Consider the following 14,020-nt stretch of genomic DNA (forward strand, 5'->3'; position numbering starts at 1 on the left):
TTTGTTCGTGTATTATACCGGTCATTGATTGGTTCCTTGATACATTTAATCCAAGGGTACATTGATTAGGCTGTCAATGTTGATGACAAGAAATAGTACTATTGGTGATTGTTTCTACTTGGAATTAGCTATAGTTTCTCGAAAGAAAATGAAGCCAAATTCTATTGCACTAAGCACTAAGGAAGCAGAAAATATGGAAGTTTCTTTGGCTCCATAAAATGTTTGATGGACATTTTAATGACATACTGGATTCGATCGTGACACTTTGTTGCATGAAGTTTGTTAGAGAACCAGGTTTTCATAGAAGATTGAAGCACATTATGATTTGAGATGTGATGCAGATGGGAGCCGAGAAGCTACCACAAGAACTCCACAGATGAATAGGTAGCTGATGTAAGGGGAGTATGAATAATTTTGAGACAATATTAGGCTTGTGGATTACTCCTCCCAGATTGAGAGGGAGTCAGGATGGACACCTAGTTCTCCTTGTTTCATGTACTTATTAAGTTTTTGATGGATTTGATAGCATCAGATAGGTGTTCTAGTCTCGATTTGTGTCTAAGAGGCTAAGGAACACGAGATCTCCAAAACCCATAGAAGGTTTCACAAGATAAGCTTGTGAAACGCCTTAATTTATTTAATTAGCCATCATTTAAATATTTCCTAAGTCTAACTTAGGAAAAGTAGATAATTAAAGTAAATTAATTAAGGAGATCGACTTATGCTCTAGAAACTTCCAAAAATTCATGCAGATTAAGTCTAAAATGATCTTAGTTGTTGATGAGGATCTAATCATGGTCGTTGAAGCTCCAATGAGTGATTATAAGAGCAAGTTGATAGGGTTGGAGACAGATGCAATTTACAAGAGGGAGAGCAAGTTACCTTGGAAAATCGAGATACCCAGTTGCAGTGATTCAACAAGGGAGAAAGTTCGAGCCAGAGAGAACATCAAAGAGGGAGCAGTAGATAATTCAAGAGGAGGATCCTAGAGAGCTTCCCAGTAGTTTTTTAGTGTCGAAGAGGTAGGAAAAGGGAGGCCAAAATTATTTTGTAGAGAGGCCATACAACCAATGCTAGTAGCCAGAAACCCCAATACGAGCCGCCGGAGAGAGGTTGTTTTAGTGGTCAGAGGCCGAAAAGATCATCTGGGAGCAAAGCGAATTTTTCCAAAGGCAGAGGGAGGTAGGACAACTCACATGGAGCCAGTTTGTAGGCAGCGCGAGTTGTTCCAGGCTAGTGATGCAAATTTTTGGCAAAGTGCGAGTTGCTAGTGAGAAGTGCAAGCAAGCTATTGGAGGTTAAGTTTATCTGCAGAGGGAGAAAATTATCTCCTAGATATTTTTCTAGTATATCTACCTAAGGATTTCCAGTGAGGCATCCAGATTATTGTACTCTTAGAATTTGTTGCATAATAATAAAATAAACCTCATCTATTACACTAGTTTTTCTAGAGACGTTAGTCCAAAAATTATTGTGTGTGCATCTATTTCTCATAGAGTACTTTATGGTGAAGATTGCAATTGTGAATTATTTGTTAATGTCATAAACAATTAAACTGCTAACAATTAGGAGAATAATATCTAGTAATTGCAATCAAGGAATTTTTACAATAGTGTGGCTAAGATTAATAGTCGTAAGTCAAGTACATGGAGACAAATAGGGAGAATGGTGGATTGGATAAGCATCTTGGACAAACATTCTTGAGTCATGTTTTGTCGCTGATTAAGATTAACACCCTAAGTCAAATACATGGACTTGGTTAAAGAATGGTTTGGTGGACTAACATTCCCTTGTGATAACTACAAGCAGGAAATGGTCCTACAGAGGACATACTCTGGTGAACCTAGGTGGAGTATGTGCCATGGAGAAGCAGTGTTATGTCCTATTGAATGCCTCCCAACATTGTGCTCTAATCTAGTGGAGAGATAGAGCTTACTTGTCAAGGCCTTGGTATTTTGACAATGTTGGTTATGATGATGTTATCATCAATGATGCTTATCAATCTAGATTCTTTCCTATGAGAATATTTCAAATTGAGAATATCTCGATAAGCCATTATGAATACCTCCCTAGTTAAGAGGGAGTGTTGAAAATGTAACTAGGTTCGGTCTTCATATATATATATATATATCATTGATGTATTTACTATACTTTTGTTAAGTATGTTCTTCATGCTAAAGTAAAAAAGAATTTGTTTTTGAGTCAAAAGAAATTTATTTTGTATCATGTCCCATTTGGACATTTAAAAGAAAGAGAATTTGAATTTTTAGTATGAGTCAAAGGTCCATAAAATGACCAAGTCGAACCAACCCTCCAAGTGGTAACTATTTGACCCTCCTAGAGAGCTACATATAAGAAACAAGTTCGACCTCTTTGAAGCACATTCACCATCATGACAAGAAGCATATCTGAACCAGGAAAAGAAAAGAAGTTGAGTCAAAGGAGAGAGAAATAAATTCAAGAACAAAAAGAATATTCCCCTCGTTTACTGAATCTTTGACTTTTACAGCTTGCACGTGTGAAGGACTATCTCTTTGTGAAAAGGCTGAATTTTTCTAAGGTTACCACAAGATGAAATTCGGTCCTAGTTGCAGGTCTGAATCTCTAAAATTTGACCAGATTTGAAGAAGTTTGACCAACGTTGACTTTGACTTCTGGAGGTGACTTGGAGCAAGGTTTGACTTGGCATTTTGGTGGCTATTTGGTCTTGGTCTTGGATTGGATATCTCTCATTTTGATTTGATTCTATATGGAAAAGATTGTTAGGTTTTCCCCTTGTGGGTTTTCCATAGCCACGAGCCTAATTTTTGGTGTCTCTTGTCTCATTGTGATATCTATCTTTCTTGAATGGTTGAACAAACATATAATTGCTTGATGAAGAAGACATAAGAAGTCATAAGAAGATATCTAATATTCACAAGTAATTATCAAGAAGAGGAATTAAGTGACTAGACTACATTGCACTTGGTTACTCAACATTGTTCTCCACTATGTGCTTCTTTAGCCATCGACATCATTGTTCTTGGGGCTACAGTCGACCTCAAATGGCCTGGTGGTTAGTGTGAAAATTCTATCACTGCGACATCTGATTTATTTTTCCTACTTATTCTTCAATAAGTTATTTATGAAATTCCTTCAATAAACATTAAGATAAATTCTACTGCAGATATCACACCATAATACAGAAACAAACACATGTACAAGAATCAACACATTGACACAGATATTTTGGACAATAGTCCCCGGAAAAACCCAATGTGGGAAAACCACTGCAGCAAGGGAGGATTTTATTATTTAGCGATTCTTTAGTACAACAGGGTGCCAAACTGGCTTACCCACAGAGAGAAAAATTCTCCAGCACTTCTCCTAGTCCCAGCGTTAGCTTGGCTAACCTCTGCGTGGCTCACAGACACTCTGCATTAGCCCTTGCTTGACTGCGTCAGCCTTGGGCCTCTTTGTGTCACCCATGCAGGCCCTGTAGTGACTGCGCAGTCTCTTGCTGCCTCTGTGTCTTCCTCTCCTGCCTCAGCGCTGGTCTCTAGTGATTGATCCCTTCTTTTTGTTCCATACTTGCTGCCTCCTGACTACTCACCAGACCACCAGTTCAAATATCTCAGCTAACCCCGCTCCAGAAATTGAACTGCCTGGTCTCCCTCAGTTGGTCCTCCAAGTGACCCTCAAGCCTCCTCTTATACTTTTCTCGTTGACAAATTAACGGCCGACATCAAGTCCCTAATCAATAGCTAAGATTAACTCTTGCTTGATCCATGACATTTGGACCCTTCTAACACAGTTTTATATTAATTCACATTAATATTTTATTTTCTCGAAGTTTAGACTTAGGGACTCCATTAAAAATATCAATTATTTTAATATCTCCCAAATTGTTTAGAATCTGCCCAAACCATTTTTGGGTATTGGAGATTTCATGTGCTTTAGCCTCTCCACCAATTTTCGTGGCTAGAGCACATCCGATGCTACCTCAAATCAACACTCCCTCTTAGTGAGGACTGTGCTCTAGTAATACTCCTCACTGAGTATCACCCTGATCATCTGGCATCGGTCCCTGTGCTGATGCTAAGCCTCCTTGCCCAACATCCTCTGCATTGCTGCATCTTGTACGACAACTCCCTCTGCATCCGTGTTGCTTCTGGTCCTTTCTCGCAACATTGCATCCGCATTGCTACTCCCTCTGCATCCGTGCTGTTATCACTCCCATTTCTACTACTGAAACAGGTCCTTTACCATCCCCATCTTTTCTCTAAAGTAGTCAAACTTTGTTCTTCTAAGGGCCTTGGTAAGGATGTCCGCCACCTGTTCTCCTATAGGAGTATAGTTCAACTGTACAGCTCCTCATTGGACATAGTCCCTGACAAAATGACACCGGATATCAATATGCTTCGACCTATCATGAAATATTGAATTCTCAAAGAGCTTGATGCAACTCTGATTATCGCACATGATCCTGGTCACCTCCATATTCCTTCTGAATAGGTTCACAAGCAGTTTTCTAAGCCATATGGCCTCACACGAAGTTGTGCTTGCCGCCATATATTCTGCCTCAAATAAGCTCAAAGCCACGGACTTCTGTTTCCTACTGCACCAAGAGGTCATTCATGATCCAATGTTGAAACATTACCCAGAGGTACTTTTCCGATCCATTGAACTTCCTGCCCAATCTGCATCAGTAAATCCACTCAATCTGATATTCTTACTCCTGGTGTACAGGAGTCCATAATCGAATGTTCCCTGTAAATACCGAGAACATGTTTGGTTGCTGCCCAGTGTGCCCTCTTCGGTTCCACCATGAACTCACTGAGGCTGTTGTTAATTTTAGGTATGTTCTATGCTTAGAGCAATTTATTTCAATTTTCACAGTTAGCTCAATATCTTTTCCAGTTTAACAATCACATCAACATTAAAGTAAACTGCAGATAGAACATAAACATAAATCGCAGAAGACAAGCCAAGACAAGAGGACACAAGATGTGGCGCTAGCCAGGGACAAACCCCAATGTGGAGAAACCCTTGATCAATTCTTCTTATATGTTCTTCAATAGTTCAACAGAGAGAGAGAGTATGTTTACAACAGAAGTCAACACTTTGACTTATCTAGATAAGAGCATAGATCATCTCTAAGAAGATGATACATGAGATCAGTTGAATACATGCTGCTTCAACTAATTCTCCAAGGTGACTACTTCACCTATCGTTGTGCTGCATTTCGTCATCATGCTGCACCTCATCGCGCTGCACCATGCTGCACCCATCATCACTACGCTGCATCTCATCCCGCTTCATTAATCATGACTATACCCATCACTGTATTGCATTATGTGTCATTGCTGCACCATGTTGCCATACTGACCTATGTGTTGGCTGCATCTTGCTTGCTTGTTGTCCCTTGCTTGCTTGTTGTCCCTAGCATGCTTGTTGTCCTTAGCATGCTTGTTGTTGCATGCTAGCTGTCCCTTGCATGCTAACTGTAACATTGCATGCTTGGTGTGTTTGCTGCTAAGTACCATACAACTGTCCCACTGTTAGTTAGTTGTCCCTTGCATGCTACTCTCCTTCAAAAATAGATGCTCTGGCTGTTTCGGCAGTTCTGGCTATTCCCAACAGTTCCGGTAGTTCCCGACAGTTCCGACAAATCCAGCTGTTCCCGATAGTTCCCGGCAATTCCGGCAATTCCAGCTGTTCTCGACAGTTCCCGACAATTCCAGCAATTCCGGCTTTTCCTGGAAATTCCGGCCTTTCCCAACAGTTCTGGCAGTTCCCGATAGTTTCCGGCAGTTCCGACAATTCCGGCTATTCCCGGCAGTTCTGACAGTTCCAGCTTTTCTCGTCAGTTCCGGCAGTTCTCGACTATTCTCGGCAATTCCTGGCAGTTCTCGGCTATTCTCGGCAGTTTCCGGTAGTTCCGGCAATTCTGGCAATTCCCGGCAGTTCCCGACAGTTCTGACAATTTCGACAGTTTCGACTTTTCGTGGTTGTTCCGACTTTTCCTAACAGTTCCAGCAGTTCCCAGCAGTTCCGACAGTTTTGGCTTCTGCCCTCTGGATTAGGGCAACGTTATCCCTTATGATTTCTCCTCCTACTAAAACCCAAAGACAAATAGAGAGGAAGAGATCCCAAGTGTGTTGAAATTACTTGAAGGCCACCTCTATTTTTACTAAAACATTGAGCACAAGTGGGGTTTATTTGGTTGCTGGCCGACCTTGATGAATTTTCCCATAACACAAATAAATTCATATCTCCATGAATACTTATCAGAACCGGATGATCTTTAGATCAATCCTACACCTCTCGATGAGAGGGATCCAAGAAAAATATCAACTTCCATTAATAAGATGACCCACATGGAGTTTGGCCCTAGTTGCCAATTTTAACACTCCCTCTCAACTAGGGAGAACTCCATCCACTGATCCATATGTCTGACTGTACTATCTCTGCCATCAATACCCTGCACTGCTTTGCTGAACCATGAAGAAGAAGAATTGATCAAGAATGTCTTATACCATTCTCTACTAACCCGAAGTCAGTTTCATTTGAAAAGAGTGCCACATCACTCTTACTAACCCGAAGTTAGTTTTATTGATCCCAGATCAATATCGCAAGAGAGTGTCTCAAACCACTCATACTGATCCCAGATCAATATCACAAGAGAGTGTCTCAAAGCACTCATACTGATCCCAGATCAATGGAGGTCATCCTAGCATAGGGTGTATGGTAGATACATCGATGCATCCATCGATAGTACTACTATGATCCCTAACCCCATTTCCCTGCTCATTGATCAGATGAGAGGTACTTCCCATGAGTCACAGACTGCATGGGTAGGATGCCTCGACAGGAGAACTAATCATCCTGTCCACAGGAGAACGAATCATCCTAGCCCACAGTCGTCACGGGAGAACTAATCATCCCGGCCCACAGGAGAACTAATCATCCTATTTCACAGTTGCCACAGGAGAACTAATCATACCAGCCCATAGGAGAGCTAATCATCCTGCTTCACAGTTGCCACGGGAGAATTAATCATCCTATTTCACAGTTGCCACGGGAGAACTAATCATCCAGGCCCACAGGAGAACTAATCATCCTGTTCCACAGTCACCACGGGGTATCACAGGGGAAGGTTGAACCTGTCATCTTGTACATAGCACACCACCAAGGGAGGGAGAGTCGCCTTGTGGTCGTATGCTACTCCAATAAGTACCCCAAGCCCCCTAGAGCTCCCAGAGCTCAATGCATGCAACATGCAGGACCCTTATAAGGTCTCTCAACGATTCCAAGTCGTTCGTGCAAGTCACAGATTTGACCTTTCCCCGGGGCTTTGAAAAAATGTCTACGACCTATACATCAGTCTCAATGCGATGGAGCCTCCTTGCTCATCGACTTACCATATCCAAGATAAGGCAGTATCTAATGTCTATCTGCTGGAGCAATCATTGAATACGGGATTCCTCAATAATCGAATCCCCCCTGTAGTTGTCATAGAGAATCACAGTGGTATTCATCATGTGTACAAATAGCTCACTTAAGAGCTCCTGCAACCATGCAGCTTCACACGAGATCATACTCGTAGCTATGTATTCGGTCTCGGCGGTGCTTATAGCAACCGACTTCTACTTCCTGCTCATCCATGATATCGAAGCAAAATCCAAAGAGAACCAGCACTGGGAAGTGCTCTAGTGTTCCTCCACATTGCCTGCCCAATCAGCATTCAGATAATCATGTAGTTTCATATTTCTGGCAGTGTATCTCAATCCATGAGAGATTGTGCCCCGAAGATATCTCAGAAGTTTCTTGGCACTTGTAATATCCCTTATCAGGAATATACCTCAAACACAAGCAAACTCCAACCAAAGATGGATTGGGAGGGCATTTACCAGATATGTTGCCTCTAAAAAGTGGACGAAATCTGGAGGCTACCTGGCCCTTTCCAGACTCTAAGAGTATAATAGAAACACACAAGTGGTAGAATAGCCAAGAATGCTCAAAGAGATACAAATAACAATGATACGATATATATCAAATAAACCATAAGCAAATACACAAGAAATGCAGAGAGAATGCTAAGCCATCTTATTATACTGAGTAATAAAATGAGTACAGGAGGTGATCAGGAAGATGGCATCTCTACTTGCACAAGGCAAGTGAAGAAATACACTCAGAATAGCAAAGGAATGGCCCCTCTCTGATTTGCGTCCAAGCTGCTGGGAAAACTGCTGCGCTGCTGCTGCTTCTAGAAATCAAATGAGGATTTGGGACTGCTCCCCTCCTCAGAAAAAGCTGAAACTCTGGAATCAGACTCTACTCAAGAAACCCAGAAAAACCCAGAAAGCTTTTCTGGAATAGCCGACCCCCGAAAATCACCCCCTTGGGGTTCTGTGCAGTTCCTCACTGCTCTATGCTGCCACTAAATAGAACCCTCTGAAACTTAGCCCAGAACTCTGCCAAACTCCTCCAATATGCAAGAGCTGATCTCTTGCTCAATCCCTTGGCTCAAATCCTCCACAAACCCTCAATCCAGACTGCTCCCAAAAAGAACTGCATCCCTCTCCCAGTGCTACGCAGTCCTCCAGAACACTGATAAAACCACTGCTGAAATGCCAACGAAAATACCTCACCCGAGCAAGCACTCGAAGTCCCCTGGGGCTAAGGGTGAGATCTCCGAACGGAGACACTAATGCACTAAACAGCGTTGTAGACTAGCTAAACAACCAACGTGCTCTAAGCCAAAACGACTATCACAAATGCACATAACCGAATGATCAAAATGAGGGGGCTCCTCTCTCATTTATAGCCTTTGCCTCTCTCAATCCCAAGGCTCACCTCCTCCTGTGTGATTCCCCTCTTGCCACGTGTGTCTTCCCTCCTGCGCAGTCCCTCCATGTGTCTGCGTGGGCTCCATTTCTGCGTCCCCCCTTTGGCCCCCTTGGCTCCCCTTTAAGTCACAACGTTGTGCTACTAGGAAGTGACTTTTTATTCTAAAAGTGAGTTATGTCCTCCTTCCTCACTTTTTTATTTACAAAATAATTATAGAAGGCAAAATTTGGACAAAATCGAATATTCCAATTAGCCATCGCTAATTAGGAATATTACAGTCTCCCCTGGCAAAATGTTGCTTGTCCTCAAGCAACTGAAGTGATGGATGCTGTAAGATCTTCTCACTCTCTGAAGTGGCATCCTCATCTGGCAAATTCTTCCATCTCACCAAGAATTCTCGGACCGTCCTACTCTGCAGCCGCCTCTCCCTGGTATTAATGATAGCCTCCGGCTGCAATACCAAATGCCCCTCATCATCCATGGGTGGTAGCTCATCTGTCACCGTCACCTGCTGCCCCAATGCCTTTTTCAGGCATGATACATGAAAAGTGTTATGAATCTTGCTGCCTTGGGGCAGCTCCAACTCTTACGCAACCTGTCCAATCCTGCATATCACCCTGTATGGCCCATAAAAGCGGGGCTTGAGCTTTTTAGCCACCTTCTGCTTCAGTGACGACTGTCGGTATGGCTGTAATCGTAGGTAGACCATGTCCCCTACCTCGAATTGTCTCTCCACCCGACCCCTGTCAGCATACAGCTTCTGCTGATTCTGCGATGTAGCCATGTTATCCTTGAGAGCTCGGAGGATGTCCTGACTCTCTTGGATCGATATCTTGGCTTTAGGAGCCCTGCTATCACCAAACATCACGTTAACAAGAGATAAGGGATGATACCCATACAAGACATAGAATGGTGACATACCAATGGACATGTGATGTGAAGTATTGTAGCAGTACTCCCCCAGATGTAGCCACTTCAGCCATGCTCGCTACTGTCCGCTAACATAGTTACGCAAGTAGCCCTCCAACCACTTGTTAAATATCTCTGTCTGCCGATTCGTCTGTGGGTGATAACTGGTACTCGGTGTTAACTCCGTCCCCACTAATCGGAAAAGCTTCTGCCAAAACCTGCCCATAAAACAGCTGTCCCTATCACTGACAATGGTCTTAGGAAGACCATGTAGCCTGAAGATCTCCTTGAAGAACAACTCGGCCATCTGTGCTGCTGTATAATGTGCGGATATGGCAGAGAAATGTGCGTACTTCGTCAGCCGATCAATGACGACAAAGATAGAATCCTTGCCCTGTACCATGGACAACCCTGTGATGAAGTCCATCGAAATACTCTCCCATTTCCCTCCAGAATGGGAAGAGGCTGTAATAATCTTGCGGGATGGCTCGTCTCCCCCTTGTTCCTCTGGCAAACATCGCACTCCCTGATATGCTGGAGTACGTCCTCCTTGAGGCCCTTCCATGAGAACCTCTCTCTAATGGCTCTGTAGGTTTTGGTAAACCCCTGATGGCTTGCTAATGGTGAGTCATGTGATGCCTGGAGTATCCTCTTCTTGTGCTGAGACCCCTCAGTCAAGAAGATCCGATCCCTGTAATAGATGATCTCATCGATCACTCTGTACCTGTCATCTGCCACCTGCCTGTCCAGAATCTCACATGCAAACCTGTCCTTGGAGTACTCTACTAAGAGTCAAGCCCTCCAGTCTATATCCAAGCTCATAAGAGACAATGTGACTGGTCTACGTGAAAGGGCATCTGCTACCACGTTGTTCTTACCCTTGACATACTCAATGTCAAAGTCATATGCTTGGATCTTACTGATCCACTTCTGCTGCCTCTCCTGTAACTGCTTCTACTCCAAAAAGAGCTTGAGGTTGTTGTGATCAGTCCTCACCCCGAATAGCCAATGCATGCATGATGGCTAGCATCTCCTTGTCGTATATAGAATACAACTTCTCGTGCGGAAGGAGCTTCCGACTCTCAAAGGCTATAGGGTGACCTCCCTGCATCAATACTGCACCGATCCCCTCACCCGACGCATCACACTCCAAAACAAATGGCTGCGTAAAATCTGGCAATGCAAGCACTGGGCAACTACTCATAACCTCCTTGAGCCTGTCAAAGGCTCACTGCGCTGTATCCGACCAACTGAATGCCCCCTTCCTCGCCAAGTCTGTCAGGGGTGTAGCAAGCTGTGAGAAACCTTTGACAAACTTCCGATAGTACATGCAAATGCCAATGAATCCTCAAAGTTCCGTCGTGACCTTCCCTAGAGTGATAAGCCACTAAACACCCAATATCATGTTGGTGTCCGGAATATCGACCACGAAAAAGTGGTCAGTCAATGTGTAGATGTCCATCGTCACTGAAAGCTCTGGAACATAACGAGCACATGTCATGGTCTGATCTCCTAGGACCAAGACAGAAAACCCATCGAAGCTCTCTGTCTGTATACCTCTCCGCTCAACCATCTGTGCATTGATGAAGTTGTGGGTTGCCCCACTGTCAACCGAAACTGATACTCGCTGGCCACGTACTGTCCCTCGTACACGTAGCGTCAGATACTTGGGAATTCCTCACAATGTTGCAAGGGCCCCTCTGGTGGATGCAAATGATGCACCTCCTGCTGCTGGTGATGGAGGTTGTAAAAGTCCCTGTACGGCATGGCTATCGTCGGCCTCCCTATCATCCTCTTCATCCTCTTCTCCACTGCTCTCAGAGAAGACCTCAATAAAATGTGCTTTGCCAGCAGCACATCTATGTCCTGGTGCCCACGGCTCCTGACATGTGAAGCACAATCACTTCTTCAGCTCCCTCCTGGCATCATCATCAAGCTGTACTCGTCCTGGATTCCCCTTTGGATGTGGAATCCTCACGTCCTTCCCCTTAGATTGGAAAGTCTGTCTCTGGGGGTAAGGTGTCCGGGTCCTGGGTAAGACATCCTGTAAGTCTCGGGTCCTGCTGATAGCATCCTGGAGTGTGGCTAGTCTAGTGGATCGGACTAGACCCCAAAGTGGCTATGCTAACCGCTCAACATACATATAGACCCTCCGCACTGTGGATAGGTCTAGCAACATCACAGAGACCCTCAAGAAATCTGCAATGTAGGTCTCTAGGCTCCTTGTCTGTTTGAGCCTCATCAACTCAACAAAATGCTGCTCTGGATCCCTCCGATCAAATCGCTCTATCAATCTCCTGGTAAACTCAACATATGTCGTCACTGTAGAGTGCCCGAGTGTAACCATCCCATGAAACCACCAATCCTGGGCCTCACCATCCAAATGCAATGTTGCCACCTTGATGGCCTTTGTCTCCGACATCTGGTTAAGCTGAAAATAAATGTCCAGCTTCTCCACCCAAGACTTTGTCGAGTTGTTTGATGAACCATCAAACATAGGCAAGTGGAATCTACTCGCTGCACGATGGGTGTCACCATCATGGTAATGTCGGTACCCTTTGTGATGGTCGCGGGGTCTGCTATCCCGCTGGAGCTGAACAAAATCTCTGAATGAGAGGGCGTCCCTGAACTCCTGCCCATAGGCCTGGTACTCTGCAAAATAATCGCCCATATGTCCGGGCTCTGCCTCCTGCTGGGCTACGACCCCTGTGTTTGCTCCTCAGAAAGTGGGCATGGTAGAGCCTGTAGGGGCATGTGAGGCCACCTGCTGCGCAGTATCACGCTGCTCTGGCAAATGGTGGGATGTGCCCGATCCCTCACCAACCTAGAAAACCTGTGGGCTCTCACGCTATCTGGCCTCTACTACCGTGAATCTTTGCCCCATCACCTCAATCTGCCTCAACAGATCCTTCACTGATTTGAGGAGCATATCCGCAAATTTCTTCCCGTCATCATCTGCCATCGGAGCCTCCTGCTCTGCATCCACCACAGGCTCCCTCTGCTCTGCATCCACTACAGGCTCCTCTTGTTCTGCGTCTACTACCGGAACACAGTCTCCCTCTCTGTAAGTGTTCTCCAACCTACGCCCAGAGTCTCTGTATCTCCGACCTCTGTAACAGATATAGGGCTTTTCCTCTGTGTCATAGATTGCTAGCTCCACAGACTAAGCCAGATCTATGCTCTAATACCACTGTAATATCCCTTATCAAGAATATACCGCAAACACAAGCAAACTCCAACCAGAGATGGATTGGGAGGGCATTTACCAGATATGTTGCCTCTAAAAAGAGGACGAGATCCGGAGGCTACCTGGTCATTTCCAGACTGTGTCTAAGAGTATAATAGAAACACACAAGTGGTATAATAGCCGAGAATGCTCAAAGAGATACAAATAACAATGATACGATATATATCAAATAAACCATAAGCAGATACACAAGAAATGCAGAGAGAATGCTAAGCCATTTTATTATACTGAGTAATAAAATGAGTACAAGAAGTGATCAGGAAGATGGCACCTCTACTTGCACAAGGCAAGTGAAGAAATACACTCAGAATAGCAAAGGAATAGCCCCTCTCTGATCTGCGTCCAAGCTGCTCGGAAAATTGCTCCGCTGCTGCTAGAAATCAAACGAGGATTTGGGACTACTCCTCTCCTCAGAAAAAAGCTGAAACTCTGGAATCAGACTCTACTCGAAAAACCCAGAAAAACCCAGAAAGCTTTCCTGGAATGGCTGACCCCCGAAAATCACCCCCTTGGGGTTCTGCGCAGTTCCTCACTGCTCTGCGCTGCCACTAAATAGAACCCTCCGAAACTCAGCCCAGAACGCTGCCAAACTCCTTCAATATGCAAGAGCTGATCTCTTGCTCAATCCCTTGGCTCAAATCCTCCACAAACCCTCAATCCAGACTGCTCCCCAAAAGAACTGTGTCACTCTCCTAGTGCTGCGCAGTCCTCCAGAACACTGATAAAACCACTGCTAAAATGCTGAAGATATTGCTGCTGAAATGCCAACGAAAATACCTTGCCCGAGCAGGCACTCGAAGTCCCCCGGGGCTAAGGGTGAGATCTCCGAACGGAGACACTCAACGCACTAAATAGTGCTGCAGACTAGCTAAACAACCAACGTGCTCTAAGCCAAAACAACTATCACAAATGCACATAAGCGAATGATCAAAATGAGGGGGCTCCTTTCTCATTTATAGCCTTTGCCTCTCTCAATCCCAAGGCTCACCTCCTCCTGTGTGATTCCCCTCTTGCCACGTGTGTCTTCCCTCC

The 14,020-nt window shown here is 44.5% G+C and overlaps 1 protein-coding gene across 5 annotated transcripts in view; it reads right to left on the reverse strand.

Moving 5' to 3' along the window:
- The window catches only part of LPXK (tetraacyldisaccharide 4'-kinase family protein), a 298,059-nt gene that overhangs the window by 24,978 nt on the left and 259,061 nt on the right, over nt 1-14,020 (reverse strand). The window lies entirely within an intron of this gene.

This window comes from Pinus tabuliformis, chromosome J (assembly GCF_031772625.1).
Source record: "Pinus tabuliformis cultivar Carrire ecotype Pingquan chromosome J, CPIR1, whole genome shotgun sequence".
NCBI classification, from domain to species: Eukaryota; Viridiplantae; Streptophyta; class Pinopsida; order Pinales; family Pinaceae; genus Pinus; species Pinus tabuliformis.